General features: G+C 34.4%; 1 long non-coding RNA gene across 1 annotated transcript in view; it reads left to right on the top strand.

Moving 5' to 3' along the window:
* Positions 1–388: 388 nt before the first annotated feature.
* The window catches only part of LOC114255353, a 57,114-nt gene continuing 37,122 nt past the window's right edge, over positions 389–20,380 (top strand). Inside the window, exon 1 of the long non-coding RNA XR_003626638.2 lies at positions 389–6,016. This is a non-coding gene — a long non-coding RNA (uncharacterized LOC114255353). The remainder of the gene's footprint in view (positions 6,017–20,380) is intronic.

The following is a 20,380-nucleotide window of genomic DNA, read 5'->3' as shown; positions in this document are numbered from 1 at the left end:
TTATTATTAGAGGAATATTATACGTTATTTTTGATGTATCAACTCTCTCTCGCTGTAAACAGGAATCTTTTCTATCGATAGAAACATGTAATATTCTCTTCTGTCGACTAAAAAAATCTCTAGATTATCAAAACAAGAAAACATAGGAAAGATCGACAATGCAATAAAAAAATATCAAATATAATTTTGTTACTAATAATTAGAATTTTTTAAAACCAAGAGAAATATTATTAAAAATTGACAAAAAGATTATTAATTAAAAAATTACGCACAAATAAAATATACATTCCTCCTTGAATTTTTCAATTATAAATGCAAAATATTTTAATAATAAAAACACAATAATAATAAACATTGACATAATAAATAAATAAAAAAAAACATAAAAGTAAAATAACTAAAAAATTTGTATAAATATTAAAAAATATATAGACATGGAGATTCAAAATAATCTGAAAGATTTTAAACAATAGTCAGTTAATTTGTCAATATAAAAAACTACGTCAGTTTATACTACACAAATTAATTCTCAATTAATTGTATTTATCTATTCGTTAAGAATTAATCATATGCTCATTCTATTAAGCAATATCAAAAAACATTATCAAATAAAAAAAATAAACATATATTTCAACCTTTCATCCGTTATCTTATCTTACAATTATTTGCCGATAAAATTAGTGAAGCATTAACTTAGTAATTGCTTTAATTTTACTTGACATTTGATCCAAGGTAATTGCTAGTTTGCTTCAATCGTGAAGATCTTAATGTAGGTGTCAAAAAAGTATTAGAGCATCTGGATGGCAGCGATCATTGGTAGTTAACAAACAGAAAACGTATAAACGTGAAATAGCAATAGGATTAACGGCTGTGACGCGAGATTCTTTCTTTTCGAACGACAGGCGGTAGATGTTAAGAGAGATGCATTCACAAAACGCGTTAAACCGACTGTATGAGCCACAAGGGAGTGACAGACGAAAAAAACTAGAGCTACCCGATGGCGGTTTAAATAGCTTAGAGATATTTTATTCTCTTAATATGGTGATAATACACGGTGATAATAAACTACTCTTGCGACTCCATCTCACGTTTCCTAATATATTCATAGAATTTTTTGAATTCCTTATTTGTTAAGCTGCTGGAGAGCTTATTAGAACACTTTGTCTGTTTTTGCGATTAATTCACAATTACATTTCGCAACTACTTATAGCAACATGTTATAAAGCAAAAATTATATTAAATTAACAAATTTTCTATTTTTTTCTTAATTGTGTCAGTTTCATCATCTATACGTAATGATAATAAATTATTGCAAGAAATTGTATGTATATTTCCCGGATTGTAAGATAAAATTTAAAGTAGTTCATAAAATTAAGATTTAAAAACTTATTATTCTGCGTGTAATGCCTACGTACTTGTGTAATGATAAATTATGTGTTTTATTATTACAATTTCAGATTAAAAATCCAAAGCTAATTTTAAACATATAAAAAAAAAACATTGTCACTTTCTTGATCGATGTCCTTACTATTGTCATTGTGTGTTTGACATAATAAAGTGTGCGAGATTCATTTTTTTCTTAATTAAAAAACTTAAATGTAATTTGAGAAATATTATTTAATGATGGCATTAAATAAAAACCTGCAAGCTTTGATATAAGTCTGCACTCGGGCCGCTTTGTCACTTGGGAAGGCTGAGAAATAAGAGGTTTCGAGATACACTGGGATCTATCGGCTGACACCCAATACGTCCATTATTATTCCTAATGTGACGGAACAATTAGCCGCCCACGGGACAATTGACAGCGATGCCGGTGACTGAACTGGAGCATATTGCGAGGTGCATCAAACAAAATGAGCCGTTTTTCCGCCAGTGGTCATTAAGCTAGTCAGCTGAACTGTGGATCGTCCAATAGGAAAAGAAGAAACAAACATGCTAGAAATTAGGCACATTAATCTTCTCGTTTTAATAAAATAGTTCCACATCTATTGATAAAGTAATTCGGTAATGAAAATATTGCACTAAAAAAATTTTCAGAAACTTTATGTTAGAGAGTAAAAATGTACTATATATTAATACTTCAATTAAATCATTTTTTTCATTCTAAGAGACTATCAATAATGTGATTGTTACAGATGAGAAATAAAAGAAATGAAAGAAAAAGTACTTTTCTTGTTTCTTTGTAAGACCATTTAGGGGCACAGTAATATTCTGTTTCCTTTGCTTGGGATTATTAAACATACATTTCTCAAGATTTTTTTTACGTTCTGCCTATAACTGCCTATAAATATGTATTTTCGCGACTTAAAACGCGGAAAGTATGAAAGGTAACGGGGAAGAAAAAATATATATTTGCTCGAAAAATTAAAATAAAAGACACCGGCGATGGCACCTAACTACCGATTCCAGGATGTTTTGAAGATTGCTTCGTATCAATTGCGGATTAACGATAATAACAAAGCGGAAGGAATGACACGATGACGCCAATTATGATGCGACGAGGACGGCGAGCGTGCGTGAAAAATCGGCGACGGAACGCCCGGCCGTGCTCGCTCCCGTGCATTATAAATTCCGATTGTTTAATGTACGCCGCTCGCATTCGCGCTCGCCGTCGCGAAACCAGATCCGGAAAAGATATAACAGGTTTATCTGGCATGACTCGTAGGACGGGGCCCTCAAACGGGGATAATAAGGCGAGCGCGTTCGGCCGCTCGGCGTGCATCCGCGTGCGTGTGCGTGTGCGTGAACAGGTGCGCTTCATTTAGCATTTACCGCGTCAGAATAGGCGAGATTCTTCGTTGGCGCCGCGAGATTCTTTCCGCGGGATACAATTATCCTTATAATGGATATTGATTTATGCCGCAATGCTCTTACTCGCGAAAAGAGAGAGGGGACAAGAGGATCACGGTAGCAAGGATGAGTGATGAGCGTAAAAAATCTAGCATGTAAAATCTAAAACTTGTATTCTTTTAACACGTATTAGCAATAATTCTCGGAAATTCTTAATTTTGAAGAACAGTGTATTATACTATACTCTTCAAATTTTTTGATAAACTAATTAAAAAATTCATATTTAATATTTTTATATTTAACATTTATTTTCTTCTCCTCATTTTAAAGTACGCGCCGGGTCCGGTACCAATCGAGCGAGCTCTCGGAATAGTTTGCGGATGCAAACAGTAACGGCTCTGAGTCGATACCCTTCGGGATAAACGTCCGTACTCGGTGTGCACGAAAATTACAGGTAGATGCTGCGGTTCGAGCGCAATCGCTAATTGCACCGCACAACGGGTGTTAAACCGGCCCGTACGTACCACGCTTCTTTGATTCTTGACGGAACAATAATAACCCGTCGCGTCGATCCCATTTAACAAGCTTTAAGACCCCGTTTGTTCGCATTACTTCAGTTCACTTCGACTTAATTGAACATTTTGTTACAACGAATGACAACCCACCGACTCAGCGTCAGTTCGATTCAGTTCGACACCTCCTCGCATGTCGCATTTACTAATATAATACATATATATGCTGAATGTGAAAGCTGTCAAACGTGAGAAGCGATTTATACATTTTCTTTATCTTTTGGTTTTATTAATTATGGATATTAGCGAAGACTTCAATTTCGATGTTGATTTCGCGATTTGGGTGATCGTATTACGGAGATCGTATACAATATTTCGTTCGATGGGGATTAAAATTGTCACGTACTCAGTGTTAAAATTCGGAATGTGAATATACTCGATCTCAGATCGAATTGCATGATGCGAAACAATTTTATTGTAGCAATGGCAAGTTTTAAATCATGATCCAACCCCCAAAATCAATGAAATTTTGTTTAGCATTGATTTATATCGGTGCTACGCATTTTTTTCTAATTATATAAAAAAACTAAAATATAAAATACATTATCATTACAACAAAAATACGAAAAAATTTTCAAATTATTCTAAAAATAATAAAAATTTGTGAAGAGCGCTTGAATAAATCAATATTCAGAACACTTATATAACGTTTTGTCTTTAATATCCTAAATGTTTGTCCCAAATACTTGTTCTTAATCAAAACTATGTAACGTCCATAAAATAAAAAATCTGCAAAAAATTATCTTGACATGTACATGTTTCTTAAAAAATTTTAATTATACAAATGAATTTTTTTCGCGTTAACTTTTATAACATTTAACTGATCTACGTTATAAATTATACAATATTTTAAGATTTTACAATTAAATTTTATACGCTACAAAAACATACATTTAAGATTATTAATAATAATAAGTTTAAGTGTCTAGATAACAGACACATGTACGGTCACTGGAACGCTTATCTTAATTTTCCAAATTAAAAAGCATATACGCCTTTTAAATATCACACATCTCTAGACATTAAATTTCTCGAGGTATTGCCGGCCGCCCGTTAGGTTCTCCACGGCACTTTGACGAACGTCTGTCGCTCGTACCGCGGTGCAAGTAAGCGACCAAGGCGACGGCGGTCCCAGACAGACAGACAGAAGCACCGAGGCACCTGTCCCTCCACTCTGGAGTACGTACTGCGAGGAGGGGCCCGGACGGGCACTGGATATACCCCGTTCCGCGATTCAGTACCCCGCGCACGCTCACGCTGATAAGACCTTATTCTAATCACCTGTCCAGCTGATAGAGAGAGCAGAGCGCCCGCGCCGTGTGTCGTCGCTTAGCGCGCGCGAGGAAGACACCCGCGCGATCACGCGCGGGACGAAGACGAATTGTTCACGCGCGTGCACGCGATCAGTTGCCCCGTGACGTTTCCCGTGTTGTACCGATCCTCCCCGATCTCCCACACTTTGTGCGCGCTCGTCGCATGCCCTCGGCATCATTTTCGCGATAGTCGCGCGCCGCTCCTCCCGGAAGCGCCATGTAGACGATGATGAGCAGGTGCCAAGCACATCGGCGCCGCGGGCGACGTCGAGTTGCGTTATTACGTCGCTGCGCGTGAAACAGCAGGTTTACATGTCGATCTTCGACAGACTTCCAAGTAATACAGAAGTCAGATAATGGCTTCTTTTATAGCATAATTAAAATTGTGTAAGGAGACCATAGTTTCTTTGTCATTGCCTTTCTCAGAGCTTGTTACTAGAAAGTATAGAACACATATGTTACATGAAACGTATATTTTCTTTCTTTTAAATCGCAAATCGTTCATAGAGGTAAATTTGTGTATGTTTTAAACATAATTTGCTGTTTACTCTTCAATACTTATTACAATTTTAATAACAATTTCAATATAAACTCTTATCAAATTCAATATTTTCATTTAATATCGAATCTCTGTTATGTAGATATATACATGTTAAGAAAAATAATACAAATAATTGAACCACATATAATTAAAACTAATAGATAATTTTCGTATATCTAAGTAATCATGTTCTGGCAATGATTGATAATCAGTTGACCAGATGCACAATTTAACAAAGTTATTCAGTTTTTCAATCATTAAGTACATAATTTAATGACGAGTAAATATGCTAAAATATCAATTAAGAATGATAATTATTTTCTTCGTATAAAGATTCAAATAAAAGTTTCAAAGAATTTCAGAAATCTCATGAAATTCAATATTAAAAATTCAAGATATTCGAGATAAATTACATTAATAATTATTCAAGTTTACTATCTTTTCTCTATTTTCTCCAACATCCTCAAATTTGTTACACTTTCATACATGACACAATTTTAAGAAATTTAACTTTGACTATCGCAATCTCTATTGGATCGTTCCATAGAGTGAAAATGATTTCGACGCTGAGAGTACGCGAAACCGCAAAGCTACCTATGTGACAACAATTCTTCCGTGAGAGAATTCTTCCGTTGTGCACTCTACTGTGTCCGAAAGGATTAAAAGTGGCCAGCAGAAACATGAATAATTCGTGTCGTGTATCGATTTGTGTAGAACGAATCGATTTATGCCTGACGATCGGACATTAAAAGGATTTCATGGAAATTGGATAATTTAATGGGTGCTATGAAATGAGAAAGGTACGAGAGCCTAATTTAATCGGAAGACTACGATTAGAAAGCTCAGAGCAGGAATAAAGTTAGTTTAAATAGTATCTAAGATTCACTCCCATAAACTCATTTAAAAGGACAAATCATAATAATCCCACATCAATAACTTGAAATAAAAATTTACGAAACAACAAATCATAAACTTACTTCAATCCTGCTAGGAAATTTTTAATTATTTCTACACCAAACTCAAAAGGCAAAATTAAAATGCATGAGCAGAGACAACTGCGTGACAAAAAACAGTAATCAAGATCAACAAATTATATATAACATATGTGAAACGTAAAGAACGTGACCTAGTTGGCAATCACGATAATTATTCGAGTAAATGTCAATGCAAACACGAGATAACAGCATCGCTGCACATTGCTATTGGACACTTGCTATTTCGTATTTGCACGCGGTTACCTGGCGACGATGTTACGTCATTAGCTGCACGTAATTGTTTCTGCTGCAAGAAGATACCTGCCTACTGAGAAATTTCAAACAAAGTAAAATGCATTGCCGCACGCATTTCGGAGTAAACGTAATGCGAGCTACCTCGAATCCTTCGTCTGCAAAGAGGAGAAAATGTAATTTTATAATCAAGTATCATCGCGTTTATTTTTTTATCCTTTTTTTATTGAATAAAACGCGGATTTTTTTAAATTAATCACGAAAAATATTTGTTAAATATAAAGTATCGAAGACACAAATATTGCGAATGCATGTCAGACCAGACCACTTTAAAGAGAAGGTCGATAGAATCATAAAAAAGAGAATGTTACGAATTAATACAAATCGACAAATTTTTTTTTTAAATTTGATGCCATTTTAATAAATCAACTGCGATAAATTATTTTGTTGGCGTGTTCGTGACGTGAATAGTCAAATGCAAATAATGCGATTTGGATGTAACATACGACGTGCTATCATGTTAATGTTCTTTGGCAATATTCTAGGAATTTCAGCAATTTCTATCAGGCCATTATGTCGCGTGCGTGTTACGATGTAAAATGGAAAAAAGAAACACAAATGTTATCCCTAATTTTATCTTATCTTATTTTTTTCGCTGTGCAGTTTGATGTTTCTCTCTCCTTGGATAAAAAAATAAGTAAATAAAAATAATTTACATATAAATGAACATTTTATGATAATACTATATCTGAAGTATACGCTAAAAGTTCAGTGTAATATATAATCAATTATCTACCTTAAAATGTATACAATGTGAACATTTATCTAGGTATATAAATTGACTTGCGATTGGAACATCCATGTAAATGATTTTGATGACAACATAAAACTAAAAATACAATTTAATACGTCATTTTTTTGTATGAAATTTTTCAATGAGATGTAAAAAAACCACAAAGAGGTAAAAATTATTGTTTCTATTATATGTAGTTCAATCTTGTAAAAGGCACACGAACATGCGTACAATTATAGTTGAAATAAAATTAACGTTCTCGATAAGATAAAAGTATTCAGCCTCCTTGTGTGTTCTCAGAAATGCCATTACAGAAAAGGTACCGTTATATTTTTTGACAGTGTATGTGCACCTGTGAATCAAACGTTGATTTAACAATGCGATTGGGAAACGTAACATGTAGACGTAGATTCTAGAGCTAATTAGTTTTTATTTTCTGTCAAGTATAATAAATTTAATTTTGAAAAAAATTGATGTTACAATATTAATTTTCAAGTTTTCCAAATGTCAACTTTAAAATTTAAAATATTATGTCTAAAATAAAAAATTATCTACAGTATTCGTTTTTTTAAATTCTTAAAATATATCTAAAATTGTTGCCAAATTGCATTCGCGTGCTGCTATCGAGTAAAGAGATGGGGGATCCAAGATTGACGTGTTATTTCAACGTTTTGCGTTAAGTCGCGAAGGGACCCAGAGGTTCGCATCCATTTTTTTTTCTACAAACGATTAATTTATGGAGCAATGCGGGAAGTCGGCAATAAACAAACGGCTTTCCATTCTTCGCGGCGCATTTCTTCGTTCGTAGCGCCCACGTTCGGCCGTCGCGGCCATTTCACGGCGCGCACTTATTTACGTTAACGAGCCGTGTAACGAAACTCGTGTAGCGCATAATCCGACGATTCCCAGCCCAATTTGCCGCTAAACAAAACGCATTCCTCGCAACGCCACGTTCCTCGCTTCTGCGCGCGCGTGCATCCTCCGGTGTCCGCACTTTTAACGAGGCCTCCGATCTTGCCGCAGAAATTCATTTCCGATCCCTATCGTCCATGAGAAGCAACAATTACTCGTTCCCCACCTGGCTAATATTAATTAGTGACTAATTACCCCCCTCGCGGACCGCCCCACGCGAACTGATTACGTAAACTGCCAATTGCTCGCGATTCACGATGGGCATCTCAAAGAGGTTTAACGAACCCGCCGGCGAATGTGTGCGTTTCCCTATTTAACATTCTTTTTTCTTAAAAATGAATCTTACATACCTATTATATGTTTGGAGAAGATCATCATATTTGAATACAAACGGTTTAAAAATAATTTTTTTTTTTTAATGAGAGAATATAAAACAAATATGTAAAACACAACTCATATAGAATATGCCTTAATCGGTCAAAGCTAGATCTTCGTGCTGATATTTCCTTGTGTGTGATTTTATAATATATCTTTCAAAGTTCACTGAACTGTGCGCCAAATAGAATTTTCAGTCTTCAAAACATAGCTATAAGATGAACCAGTAATATCACAACATTACATTAATAATCAATTTAATAATAACAATAATGCGCTAACAAGCATCCGCTTCCCTGTTCCTTCTCAACTACTGTGAATAATTCTGTTAAAGCTTTTTATTTCCTAAAAAATTAATTTCTTCAAACTGTTCGATTTTTTCATTTTTGTAGGAGACTTTTCATTCCATTTCAACTAGAATTTGAGTAAACTCTAACACATTAAAGATTCAAACTCCAATCAATTTTGCTCAAACAGAATGAAAACATTTTTGAGTAAAGTAAATCATCATATATTTTTCTCTGTCTAACTGAAAAAAAATTTAATTTTACAATTTTCATTCAAGTAGTTGACGTAGCATTTGTTTACAATCGCCAGCAGTCGTCGACATAGCATTACTCAAGGAAGGTCTATTGAGGCTATTAAATCAATATAGTAGCCGGTGATAACTTCCAATTGACTTTAGTCGCTTAGACACGTGCCTTCATTTGATTCTCGTTACTTGCCCACGACTTTTCACGGCCTTTATCAACGTTCGCAATGTGAAAGCAATTCCTTTCTCCAATACGAGAAAAGAAATGATTACTATTAATAAAGACCGCTTAGAAATTGCGACATGCTGAAATCGTTCATGCTCGTTTTAAACAAACTTAACTAAGGCGTATTTTTTAGATTAGAGAAAATATTATCTTTCTAAATATAAATATCCAGAACTTTTTTATTTTTTATTCCCTCCAGTTTTTAACTAAACCTTCTCAAAGTGGACATTTTCTTTTTTGAAAGAAAGGCGGATGAAAGTCGGTATTTTTAACAGTAGAAAACCAAACCGATCTCGTCTTGGTCTCGTAATACGGTCGCCCATCCGCCAAACGCCGTCCGTTTGTTAACATGTGCATACTAATGTGGTGTAAATTTGACGAAATCTCTAGTAGCTTCGAAGAACTAGCCATGAAAAGGTAAACACACTGCCCAATGTGTTCAGCATATGAGAACAGGAATTCAAAATGATATGATCTAAATGATCTAGATACAAGATATCATACATATAATATCTTAACATATAAATTGCCATGTGTCGATCGTTACATGAATAATTGTCGTAAATATTAATTGCTATTTAAGATTAATGAAATCCGATAACTTGTTAGACGCCCAGCCAATCCACGCTAAGCTAAGATGGGAAATGACAAAATGTGCAAGACTGAGTTAAACGGTTCTTTCAATTTGATTTCAATATCGCGAGAATGAATAAGTCAACGTTTTACATTATGTAAAGTCAACGTTACTAAAAACGTTTTCCAGTTTAGTATTTTGCGAAACACAAGAGTTGCAATATTGTCATTCGATAATTAAATTCAAAGCCAGTTTGGACACGCCTGTTAAATAATTCTTGAAAGAGATGCGTTTACGACTTAACATATTACTTTCCCCACTGCGTTGACGTATTTGCTTAGACTATAATTTCAAATTTCACCTCCGCGCATTTAACCCTCGCTTTCTATCTATGCTTTAAACGAGAGATCTGTAGAAATTAAGGTAATTGAAAATTTTCATAAGTCTCGAATCCGGAGATGTTAATAAAAAGATATCCCTTAATAAACAAACAAATCAATTATAAATCAACTTAGTTACAGAATACTGCGTTATTAACCGAGAATGCTTTCCTGTTTTTAATATTCCAGATTACAAGATTACTCACGACGACAGGAGTTTAATTATTATAAACTAATTTATTAGCCCGCTGTAATCGATATCATTATATTAAAGACATTTCCCTATATTGAGAAACAAATTTATGATCGGACTTATTGCATTTCGTTACGTTAACGTTGTATTAAAAAGGCACGCGATATGTAATCGACAAATAGAACAAGCACTTTGATAAGCTAGAATAATGAAGCAAAGATCTGTAATGCAGTTACCTCGTTGGTATGTCCACCGCGTCTCTGCCTCCAATCTACCGTACAACATATTTTTTTTAAGCATCGCGGCTCTTATCGACAGACATCGCGACTCTCTCGCCATGAAATCGGCCGTCTATAATAATACACTATCCAATTCACTTAATCGCAAATAATTACGGAGCTTCGCGCAACAACAACGGTAAAGCCGGCGTTTCGAGAGTACCTTGTATATCGTGCGGCTGTATAATTTCCGATTCAACCACCGATATCGTCGGTCATTACATGCCCTACGAACTATTCCGGGCTCCTCTACAATTTCTATCCTGAAAAAATACACACCGCTCGTTTTTCTTACGCACTTCCATACCAAGAGGAACCTGTCATTCGCAATTCGTGCCTTCATCGTTCCTCCATTCTTGCGTATCGCTTGCTTTCCGCAATACATATATTTCGTATTAATTTGGAAAATTTTGAAAGGATAGAACATGTATAAAATGTAAAAATTGTTAAAAGTAAAAGCAAAAGTAGAAAATATCTACTAATTTTCCGAAGAAATAACTTGTGTCTTATAATAACATTTCTGTCTTTAAATTTTTCAAACACATTAAGTTCAGAAACACAAGTAGTAATTATTTATAAGATATTTGCAGCACTGTTAACATTTTTTACTTTACACGAAATTTTAGAAAAATTTTAAAAAGAACTATAAATTTGATTAAAATTGCTAAATACTAAAACAAAAATATCTTCTCTTCATATTATAATTTCCCTCTTATTCACCCTCTCTTCCTCTGTTGTTGAGATTACCATAAAATAGCTCATTAAAAAAGATATCCGACGTTATCTCGTGCATTTTCTCGCAGTATTTCGAAAGAATCTTTAATATACAGGCGCATCTCGTAGGCGTGCAAACACGCGGTGTGTTACAAAAGCGCATGCAAATGACTTATCTCGCTTCTCGCCCACACTTTTAACCCTGACCCCGAGAAGTGTCCCGCGATGGGTGTCTTCTTCTCTTGTTTCCCTCACGTGTGTTTCTTTCTCCTCATCATAATGTGTCGCGGCATCATTCGTCACGGGCAAGAGCGAGTTCTTACGTGAAACTTGTATGTCATTATCATCATACATTTTCTTCACTATGATTATATCCATCAACAACAAATATCATATCAATTATTTGAAAGAAAAGTCACGTCGTCAGATTTACTGCAATTAATATATAATAAAAAGAAATAATTTTGAAAAGCAAAAAAAGATTCCACAGCATTAATCTTACATCAGGGAACCAGCTTCTTTTCCATTATTTTATCTCGACACGCATCCTCGATCAACTATGATTATTATTAATACGACATGTGATACCGGATGACACTAAATGCAAAGATCGGTGCAAGTCGGTAACAGGGTGCCTGCTGTCTTTGACCTTAATACACTGAAGTGCCGAGGCCAAAGACCTTGCCATTGAGTTTGGCTATAATCGAAGTTGACGTCGGCGATTGCCCGATTTGGTATTGATGCAATGGCGCAAGTGACTTTTACGAAAATTGCAAGCGACACTTCGGCGGAACCTTTAGTGTATCTTGCGAACTGTAATGAGGAGGACGTATATCAATTTCACGGAGAAAACTACCGTTTATAGCGATCGTCACGTTCCCCATCTCGTGTATTAACTTCGTCACTTTGAATCAAGCTCATTGTCAGCAAAAAATGATAAAAAATGAAAGCAGCAATGACTGCAAAGCCAGAACATAAAAGAAATAGTAAAAAAAGAGTTGTACCAATTGTAAAATTTTAAGGGAAATTAATTTCTTGGAAAATTGGAAAAAATAATCCCACAATAAAATATTCTCAACAGTATATTCTTTTATCATTATCTTTCTCTAATCTTAATTTTCTAAAAAAAATGTATTATGTATCTATTAAAGGCTTATTGGAGATATTTGTAAAATAATTGTTTTATACTACTATTATAAAGAATTTAATTCTACTTCAATTAAAATCACGTAAAAGAGTGAGTTTTATTATTGAAGGTTTTAGTTCAAGGCATCAAGTGTAACATTTTACTACTTAATCAACTAAATATTGTCATCTTTTTAAAGACAATGTTCAACTGATTAAGTAGTAAATGTCTTTTTAAAGACAATGTTCAATTGATTAAGTAGTAAAATTTTATACTCGACAACGCGATCTATTCCAACGAAAGATCGCGGCCAACTTCATTAATGGTCCCTGATTGCGCGTTGCTAAAGCCGAACGCGCGAAACGCGCGCAACGGCCGTTATAATTCTCCTCTAATCCCGCGTTTATTTCCGCTCACATGTTATTCTCTAACGAGATGCTAATCTGCATCGCGTGCGCGCGCATGGAGGATACACGTTCTTTATTGTACCGGCGCCTATCGTATATTTTCTAATGCGCGATGTTCGCGCCGCGGAAGAGCAAACAGCCCGATAGTATGGCAACGCGGTGCCGCGATAGCCGGCTGCCATAAGTCACGGAACAATAGCGTTGGCATTTATTCCTCTATCTCTCTCTTTCTCTCTCTCTCTCTCTCTCTCTGTCCCTTTCTTTTTCGTTGAGCGTCTTGAGTTACGACGCCACGCGTTTTAACGAGTTGACCGCCGGAGTTCAGCATTACGTCTCACGGCGTAATCAACGGGCACGGAATATGCTTTCGCTGGACGGTACGCCGGTATGTACGGTTACAATGAAAATTTACGGATCTCGATTAATCGTTGATAAAATTGAGAAATAATTAACCTATTAGTCACGCGGATATTCGCTCGCATCGTCGTTAGAGGCCCCGAACTGGTCACGAATCTTGCCGCGCTTGGCTATTTTTTGACCCCAGGATCTCAACGAATGTTGCCGTCGATGCACGGACAATTTGCGGATTATAACTAAAATGCATCTAAACATAAGATTTTAATTGAGACAGTTATAAGTTCACGTATAATTAAGAGAGAGAGCGAGAGAGAAAGGGAGAGAGAGAACGCTGCAAATTTCAGTATCACATCTTAACATGAAAGTTGCTGCAATTATTTAAGTTATTATGTACCATAATTTCGCTATTTTTCAAAAATAACAACGATATATTTATGTAACTGACTACTTCTTCGTATGACATCTATGTAATTTTACGATTCAATAATTAGATTCTATATTAAAACGACACATATTTTTGTTATGTAAATATATAGCATTTGCACATTTATATTACATTTATATTACATTTATATTATCCATGAAAGGAAGCAATAGATACAAGTAACTGATATTAATGTCACAAAATTTGTTATACAAAGTATTATTCTTAAATTATATAGCAGTATACAGTTACAAATTGTGTCGACTAAGACAATTTTTCATTTGATTTTACTTAATATTTGCTCATTAGTAATTAACTGAGGCGAAAAATCATGTACTAACTAAATTTTTTAGAATGGACGAATGCTAAGTTACGGGATGAGAGGGCGCGGCTAAAATCTCAATCCTACGTGTAGATCTCAGTAGCGATCGGAAACCGACTCCTCTGTAATACGCCCTATTGTGTGCGGTTCTCGATTGCGTCTCGCTCGAAAGTCGACACGTACGTTGATTATAATCTTTCAACATAGTGATTTAGGCACCGCTAGATGGAGAAGAACAAGCCTAGCTTCGACGCCCGTTAGTCACTCGCTCTCGGTTCGTCGCTCCTGGCGTTGTGCAAAGGATGCGCAGGATGCGCATAATTCATGCGAATAGCGAATGCTGCCCGTTAGCCAGGATCCAGTATCGGGGTGTGTTGCGACTAGGCTCTCTTCCGGTATGGCGTGTTGCGACTAGGCTCTCCATGAGATCGCACAATTTATTCGCAGAAACTAGAACGCGTTATCTCTAGAGACAGACAGAGGATAGAGACGGGTCGATCACGCGCACGACTTTATGGATCCGAGAAGATCGTCAATTGCGGATGTGCGGCGCAGGATAATTAACGCGAATGCTAACAGTTATTCCAATTTCTCTTCAATCAAATCGCACAAAATATCTGCAGTCGAGATAGATTTTTTACGAAGTAATAGAAAAAAAATTTTTTAAGACAAATTTTTTCACTGTATACATTAATTTATTCTAATATAAAAAAATGTACGTATGGAAAAGTAAGTCTTAAATTTTAATTCTGATCTAAAATAAATTATTTAATGGGCCTAATATATGTATATTTTTATTGTAAATTTTAAAATAATTTTATAATACTTGATAAATATCTGCTAGTCGTTTTATATATTTTAGACCAAGTTTCCATTAAAAAATGCACAAGAATAACGATACGTTATTCACGCAAGAAGAATAATTTTAATGATACGGCGTTATTGGTGGCCGCGGTCAAAAGAAATTCCTGAGGAGATTAGGCACTGTAAAACTTACCGGGACACATCCGTCTGCTCATTAGAGACAGGTACGAATACGACGCGACTTTATAAGATTCACGTCGCATTCGTTAATTTGTAACCAGATTGGTCGGTACGACGGTGTGGGAATCGACATAATCGCTGGGCAAACGAAATTACGATAGCACGACAAACCTTGAAAAAGCACGACTTGGCCACTCAAATCAGTCAAGATAAAAGCAGATCTCGATTAACTTTTCAAAATAACTTTTGCAAAGTATTACTAATGGAAATAACAGTTCAAGTTTGAGCGAATTTGCATTAAGATTGTCAACAAATTAAATAAAAAACATTGATAACCACTTGGAAATCCTAACATATACAATTCAACATAAAAAATAATAACAGAAAGATGAAATGTTTTATTGTAAACAATATTAGTTAGAATAGAAAAATATTGTATTTCTCTTCGAGATTGAGAAAAATAATGAAATATAAAATTAAATTATTATATTTTAAATTTTATTAAAATTTAATTTAAATTTCAATAAATATATATTTCTTCCATTTCTCATAAAACTTTAATAAAAAATTTGTAGTGAAAGTTAACAAATTTTATTCACATTTATAAAAAATTTTTATAAAAAGCTTTTAAACTTTTTTCTTACAAATTCAATCACTTAACCGATACATATATTTAAAACATTTAAGTTTGAATAGATCAATATATAATGATTTTATATATTAATTGTTTTCTCCGTTAATGTCATAGAAAAAGGTATTTCGATTTCTGTGCATTAATTACATCTTCCAATGTACAATGCATTAGAAATAGCTAAAACACTACCGACTTCATTACAACCTTTTTTTAAAATGATGTATCACTTATGATTATGGTCCATTCACGTATTCAACTGGTACATTTCGATGCCTCATTATAACCTCGAGTAATGCATTAGGTCTTAATTAATCAACACTTAATGTAAAGAATTAACCGATCTCTTAATAGCTGCATGATCTACATTTTATAATTTAACGTAATTTTATGTATCGAGTAATTAGAAATTAGTTGCTAGCTGTAATAAATAACGTCTAAATAAAGCAATATAGAAAAATTATCGATTTAACATTTTATCTCATATTTTGTCTAACATGTTATAGCACGTATTTCTTTTTGTCGCAAGATAGATGTTTATAATATTAGAAATATATTATACCCTACAATAACATGATAAATATGTAACATGATAAACTGACATTGTTGATAACAGTAGAGATAAATCGATTTAAAAATGCAATTAAATAAAAACTTTTAAGATCAATATAAAAAGTTTCCGAAATTAATTGTATGCTATTATCACTTAATCAGCAGATTTTCGAACTAAATGGTAGAAAGCATATCATTGTAATTATTAATCAGCTATACAACGTATTTATGTGATTTTGTCAGCTATCTAACGTATTTATTTGATTTTTAATTTACAAAATCTTAGCGTCAAAATTAATTTTTTGCTGAGATGTAATTTCCTGTAATTTTTCAATTCCATATTATTCTCAAGAGGAATTTCAAAAGCAAAGAATTTTTCCACAAATGAAAATACTTCTATTCACAGCCAATACACCGGCTCTTCACCTGCATCTATTCCACACTCATAACTCGTTCCGGTTATCTGATTGAATCCGTTGGATTCAATCAGATAACCAGATCTGCCGAGTCAGTAGTGATACTGGGTTTCGGAACATAGGTTACTCAACGACTTAACAACCTTGAATATTATTTTGTTTGGGTTTGTCTAGCTCATAAAAATAGCAACGATCAGACAGATTGCTACTGGTATAATTAGAGATAAATTTATATGCGGCGCACATTAATAAATTTATTAAAATTACTCTATTAATTATCTCTCCCTGAGAAAAAGAATTTATTTAGATAACATGCATGAAAAATAGAGTTTTATCAATTCTTTTTTTTTACAAATGTACATATATTTCAGTTTATTAAAATTCTCTATATTTTTATAACAATCAATCTTCAGTTTTGATAAATGGAATAAATTATATTTCAATTTTCTCAAAGACGCCAATAAATTGTGGAATTAATGAGTTTTATTTGCAAATTGATCATATCTTTAAAATTCTTCTTATATTACATTATTTATACTAAGCTATATAAATTATTTATGTCTTACATAATTTGTGTATTAGCATAATAATAATTTTTTTTAGAATTTGGTAAAATATTATGATTTTTTTTCGTAATTTTTCAATTTCATTAAATCTTTTCAGACAAGTCAGATTTAAATAAAATTTAATTAAATAAGATTTAATTAAGTAAAATATGTATTAAAATATTGGCTTTGTTAATAAACGATGAGCATTAATCATTTATAAAAAATTGCGTGCTGCACTTATTGCAGATTTCTTCAATCCTTTTAAAAAATTTTCAATTTTATTTATTGATATAAATTATTTTTCTTATTCGTGATTATTGTATTTTTTAATACACCTTCATTTATTTTAAATATTCTCTACGCAACATATTATTATTTTTTTTTTAAGTCATGTCAATACTTTTTCCGACGTTGAACCTGCGATAAATGAAATCGTAGACACAAAACTTAAAAGTCTATGCAACGACTAACGTCTCCCTCGTCGCAGATAATGCGGGCACAAGCACCAGGCACAGTAAATGGGTCAGTCACCTTCGCAGTTATAGCAGTTATATAAATCTTAGCGATGTAACGCGACGCGTGATATCGCGCGGCGAGTTGTTTTATCGTTCTGCACGCACATCGTGCACGCGTGTGGCCGCAAGGTCGGCCAGTAAATTCCCTCATCTTTCCGTAGGTCGCGGAAATCGTCGCTTTCTTGCACACCGTGCTCTTTCGCACGTGCATGCACATCCTTTGCACCCGACCTCAGACAAGTTCAAAATAATTAATAAAAAGAACGAAGAACGACGCGTTCGTAGAACGATGAGTCCCGAAGGAGTACTGTTTGAAAGTTACCCGTGTGACTATCTCTTGATTAGCTCTTAAAAATTGTTAACATCTCTATTTTTCATCGTGCATTAATATTTTGCCTTAATTAATATACTTTTATATTCCATTCTTTATATTTTACGTTCTATCTTTTTACATTCTACATAAAAGAAATGCACGTTTTTCTATTACGTGCATTTTTTTACGTACGCTAGGCATACGCTATCTATGGTTTTCTTAAAGAAAATAGAAGACAAATCTGCAAATTTAGAACTTTGTTCTTACAATATGTATTTTCAAATCAATTTGTAAGAATTGTAACAGAAGTCTACACATTACAAAATTTTCTTGCACAATATATTGGAATAGATGGAGATAATTCGCAGTTTTCCGATTTAAATTAAAAAATTAGATTTAATATGTATAATTTTAATCAATTATAATATGATTAATTTTAATTTAAAATTTATCAGTCGTTTCTTATAAAAATTCGTTCATCATTACAATATGGAATGTTAATTAGAAAAAGTGTTTTCCGTAATATTGTTAAAATAAATGGCAAAACTGATAATCTTTGAAAAGATAAAGAACAGCTGCTCTGAAATAAATAACTGTTCTTTACAATAAAAAACATATGGCCATTGTAACCATATATCTCCTAATTGTATCTAACATTCTTATATGATTAATAACGAGACCTATTACAACCAGTCTGAACTTTTGTCTAAACTTAGCACACATTTTACGCATGCTATGATTACCGGGTATGTGCACATACATATGTCCGTCCATACATTTTATATACGTGTCAATACGTTGATATGTAGCAACACATGTTTCTCTGTCAGTGTCGACATTACGCGATAGATCACGAACGTTGGTTGTCCATGCGAGTGTCAATAACCGGTGCTTATACAACCGATATCTCCGGGCTATTTTAAAATCTAAAATTAATTAACAGCGCCACGTTATCTCAGGAGCGCCAGTCTTATCTCAGGATGGAGAGGGAAGGGGGATTCTATCGATCCGATCTTATCAGTTTAAACCGCATGATCGCTGAATGACATTTATAGTCCGCCGATAATTTAATGGATTATCTCTAACTAATTTGTACGTAAGGTGCAATAAATAAAGGATTAATAAAATACAAGTAAATGTTTAGAGTATTTTGATTAGTACAAACTTAAATTATAAAGAAAGTTGCAAGTTAGATTAACGAGAATTTCAGATCTGATAAGAGTTCTGGAATCGTCGCGTCTTCAGCACGCATTAACGATGCAATTATGCTGCAATACGAAATATAATTCAAGAATTATTAATTAATTTTCGCTATCGCTTTATCGTATCGCTAATCTACACATCCGAGCTAAGTATGAATAAGATAACGCATCATATTAGATCAAATAGATTTATTGATATCTGTGTGTTCGTAATACACAGCTGTTACGTAATAATTTCTACTAGAATTACGCCATTAAATTATTGATAGTAATGTTTGTGATAAGTTTACGAGGCACCTGAGCCAATAGGGATCGCTAAACTTATTTCATTTTTTAAAAACTATATTTACGAGAATTATAAAATAATCTAAGCAAAGATAAAATTTGTATTTTAATCACTCACAAAAATAAATTATATTTATTAAGACATTTTTTAATAATAAATTTAAAAGTGGACGTTATATTTAACTCAGACCTTATTCGTTTGAGATATTTTATAATTGTTAAGTTCACAAGATTACAATTTATATATGAAAAACTATATTGAGCGAGATATCTGAACAAGTCATGAATCCCAACCGGCCGAGAAACGGCTCGATGTACGCGCGCCCTTATTATGCGATATTTCCACGAAGTCATCGGGGTTCCACTTCGCTAGCTACCGCAATCCGCTTTTCGGTGCCGTCAGTGGTGAATGGACAAGAAACGCGTCTGCGTTCTCGCAGTCCCTCACGGAGCCCCGAGAGAGGAGTGACGTTATCGCGAGCGAAGGCTTAGGCCGCTGCCGCGGCTAAACGAGCATACGCGGCCACGTAGAACGATGGAAGTGCGAGGTCAAGAGCCACTTAAGAACACTCGAATGCGCATCCGTCCGTCCCGTCCTGTGGCGGATAGATCCCCCGATAGGGATCTCGATCCCCGGCCGTTCCTGTTCGCGCCGCGTGTAAAACCCCCGGGGACGGGCCCCTATCGGCCGGAGACCATGCTCGGTCGGCCAGCGCACGATGGCGCTACGATGATGAATGGGCCCCCTTGGCCTGCCTTCCCCACGGGCGAGATCAAGAAGAATGACTTCGCGTCCGTTCCGACTGTCCCGTCGCGCACCTCGCGTAATTACCGTTCCCCGACTTTGTCCTCCGAACGACGGCCGCGCGCGGTTTTATT

The sequence above is a fragment of the Monomorium pharaonis genome, chromosome 10, assembly GCF_013373865.1.
Source record: "Monomorium pharaonis isolate MP-MQ-018 chromosome 10, ASM1337386v2, whole genome shotgun sequence".
Lineage (NCBI taxonomy): Eukaryota > Metazoa > Arthropoda > Insecta > Hymenoptera > Formicidae > Monomorium > Monomorium pharaonis.
This window is presented reverse-complemented; position numbering and strand designations above follow the sequence as displayed.